The 3,819-nt window shown below is 45.6% G+C and overlaps 1 protein-coding gene across 1 annotated transcript in view; it reads left to right on the top strand.

Moving 5' to 3' along the window:
* Positions 1–641: 641 nt before the first annotated feature.
* The window catches only part of LOC106815735 (ketosamine-3-kinase-like), a 73,933-nt gene continuing 70,755 nt past the window's right edge, over positions 642–3,819 (top strand). Inside the window, exon 1 of the mRNA XM_014820241.1 lies at positions 642–710. The gene's annotated coding sequence lies outside the window, so the exon portion shown is untranslated. The remainder of the gene's footprint in view (positions 711–3,819) is intronic.

The following is a 3,819-nucleotide window of genomic DNA, read 5'->3' as shown; positions in this document are numbered from 1 at the left end:
TGGCAAAGAAGACCTTGCATGTAACGTGCTCGGCTGCATATAGGCGCCAGACCTCTATTCTTGTTGTTTGTGGCAGCAAGCGGCGTGCGTGGCGTGTTACCTGTGTGTAGCAGAGGAGCATTTGAGCGGCACTTACAGGAAATTATGCGGCAATTAATTAGGTGAAAGAGAAGTAGATACACATTAAGACTATGTGGTAGTAAATACATTTCGTGTTTAATTTACGCATAATTTTGTTTTATTTAGACGTTCCAAGTGCTCTTCCTCGTTGAAAGGTGAATAAGTAAGTCCTGCCTCCCAGTCCTGCATTTCTGGAGGGCGGCAGCAGTAAACACGCCTGCGCCCTACGCGGCACGCACGCGCACCACACAGCGAGAACGCTGCGGAATCGTACGCAATCGATCGTCATCGTTACGTCACGACGGCGACGTCACGGTGACGCGCGGAATCGTACGCAATCGATCGTCATCGTTACGTCACGACGGTGACGCGCATGCGCGGTAGTAAACAATGGAGCGTCACTCGGCTCTCGTCTGCTGCTCGCCTCGACGCGCGCGCGCGCATAGTAACGTAATCGTCGTCGTGTCGTCTGCGTACGCCTGCGTGCGTGCTTTCGTCGGCCGACCGGAGAGCGAAGCGTGCGTGCGTGTGTGCGTGCGCCCAGTCGACATAGAAGCGGTGTGACGTGCGACGCTCATTCGGCAATCTTAGTACGTTGTTAACTTGTTCTCTCGCGCGATAACGTTATCACTCCAGACGAGACGTACGCGTGAATATATATATATATATATATATATATATATATATATATATGCCTACATATACAAATACCTATATACGCGTAGATATGTATTTATTTATTTATCGATTTATTTAATACATTTATTCATTGATACGTGAATATATGATGTGCGTGCGCTCTTACGTGTGTTCTTAGAAGCGCATTTGCGTTGTTGCGTGATCAGTGAGTGCTTGCTGCTGCGACGTGTGTGACGGCGTGTATCGTGTATATATGCGTGTCAACCAGCGGGAGAGCAAGCTACATTCTACATTCTACAGACTACATTCATGACGGCGATGTGAGAGGCAGGAATTACAGCAGAAATTACACACATCTAAAGGAAATTACATCTCTCTCAAATCAGGAGGCATTACGTCTCTCTAAACCAGCGCTTATCGATATGCGCTTGTGACAATCTAGATGCGTGCGACCCCCTATATTCGTGATTTGCTCTTCCATCGTTGATCTATAGACTACAACACTGATATCGGTTATCGAAAACCAACCAATTTTTTACTAAAATCGAGGACCTAGTGAGCGTGATAGACAGTAGTAGTAGCGTGGTGTCCTACCGAGCAGTGGTAGTCAACGTGCGAGCATCGTGGGCCGGTGTGCGAGCGAAGCCGAGAGTGTGTGTGTGTGAATTGGCATTACGTGTATGTTGCTTACATCCAAGGCTGCAGTAAGATACTCCGGGGAGGCACAGCGTGTGGTGTGTGTGGTCAAGTGTTGAGGATCACACTTCCTCTCTGTCTGTCATGCGCCACGGGCTAGTCTCTCTCCCTTCTCCCTCTCTCCCCTCTCCCTCTCTCCCCTCTCTCACCTCTCCCTCCTATTCTCGTCTACGTCGCCGACTAGCCGACGTCCTAGTCGCCATGCATACATTAGGATATGAAAAGAAATTTGGCATGTAGTGCCACCCCATCGAAGTAGCGAGGTCGGTAGTTGCAATGCGCACTACCTGCCTGCCTGCCACACTCTGTTTTATCAATGAATATAATTAACATTCTGATAATATAGTATAAACGTGTAATTACTCCGAATTTAATAAATACTATCGTGTAATACATGCTAGATTTTTTGTACAATTATATAAACATTTCCTTACGAAGATCACTGTCCACTTTTGACTGTCACAATCATTTACCCAGAATAAATATGGCCAACATAAACTAGAAAGAAATGCGATAAATAAGCAATGTCTTCCGGTGATGTCAGACGTCCAGCTCCCGTTCAGCGGCAAGAGATTGAAGCCTTCTCCCAAACTGAATTAACACTTAATAAAGTGACTTGCTCTCTTGTTTTCTACCTGCCAGGAATTATGATGTCTTGACCAGTGTAAATGTTTACGCAGTACCTTGCATTGCGAGGCAACGGAATAAGCAGATTTTTTTTAATAACCACGGCTCCAAAATGTAAAAATTTCTTTGATTTGTTGAGGTATAAAAATAATTTGAAGCACATACAGCTTTGTATAACGAGGATGGAGAGTACCATTATATGCATAGACGCAAGCAAGCATTGCTCAAAGAAATGCGAACATGAAATTAATATTGATGTGGCATGTATTATATATATGTAAACAGTTGCCCCGTTGGTACAGTATATGATAGCAGGGCACGGGATATGGACCATGTTGCAAGTTGCCGTTATCCAAGTTATTGATATTTGGTAGGGAAGACGGGCTTCGCATTGTACCCCTGTTTGCGATACTCGTTGTTCTGGGAACAACTCACCTGGCGCTTCAATATAGTACGTCGAGTGAAGGGGAGGAGAGAATAACGATACACACAAAGTATAGAATGCGCGTGTACAGTGTACCACCGATAGGAAGAAGTGCAAGTATTCCCTCCAGGTCGTGCCTGCCGGTATATCTACCCACCCTTTAACCACCCACCAACCAGCCAGCTCCACCCACCCTCGCCCCACCCACCCACCAGTCGGCGTCAAGTTGGCCAATACTTATAATAACGGACCGTATTTAGTAAGGTAGGCAAAAAATTATTCATGCTGGATATGATATGATATGATATGAGAGAAGCGTGAATACCACTGGAGATAAGGATGGCAGACGAACTGAAACCATCCGAGGGTACATTGACGAAGAGCAACATGATATAGAATATAATATAATGTTCTCCACCGCACTACGCCACCTGGTGCCGTGTCTTGCGCAGCTTCCGCTAGTACACATTGCATCCTCGTGAACACAGGTACTTGGAACGTAAAATAATGGTAAATAAACACAAAATGTATTTACTACCAAAGTTTTAATGTTTCTCTACTCTATTTCGCCTATTATTGCCGATAACATGCTGTAAATGAGATTCAAATGCTCCTCCACGCCACACAAGTACACTGCTTGCACGTCGCCGTGCACAAAGTTAACAACAAGAATAACGAATAACAAATATAACTCTCTCGAGAAGAATAACATTTTGTAAAAATTAGGCATTTAAAATGGAGGAGGTATTCTAACATAGATCTAGATGATAACATTCCATCAGTAGACCTCAGTTATGAAATGGCAAGAAGACCTTGCATGTAACGTGCCCGCTGCATATAGGCCAGACTCTCTATTCTTGTTGTTTGTGCACAGCGGCGTGCGTGCGGTGTACCTGTGTGTTACAGAGGAGCATTTGAGCGGCACTTACAGGAAATTATCGGCAATAATAGGTGAAAGAGAGTAGATACACATTAAGACTTTGGTAGTAAATACATTTCGTGTTTATTTACCATAATTTTGTTTTATTGAGACGTTCCAAGTGGCTGTACTCGTGAAGGTGATAAGTAAGTTCTGCCTCCCAGTCCTGCATTTCTGGAGCGCAGCAGTAAACACGCTCGCCTACGCGCACGCACGCGCACACACACGACGACGTGCGGAATCGTACGCAATCGATCGTCATCGTTACGTCACGACGGCGACGTCACGGTGACGCGCGGAATCGTACGCAATCGATCGTCATCGTTACGTCACGACGGCGACGTCACGGTGACGCGCGGAATCGTACGCAATCGATCGTCATCGTTACGTCACG

This window comes from Priapulus caudatus, unplaced genomic scaffold (genome assembly GCF_000485595.1).
Source record: "Priapulus caudatus unplaced genomic scaffold, Priapulus_caudatus-5.0.1 Scaffold1189, whole genome shotgun sequence".
NCBI classification, from domain to species: Eukaryota; Metazoa; Priapulida; class Priapulimorpha; order Priapulimorphida; family Priapulidae; genus Priapulus; species Priapulus caudatus.
The sequence above is the reverse complement of the archived record's forward strand: the minus strand, read 5'-3'. Positions and strand labels throughout refer to the sequence as shown.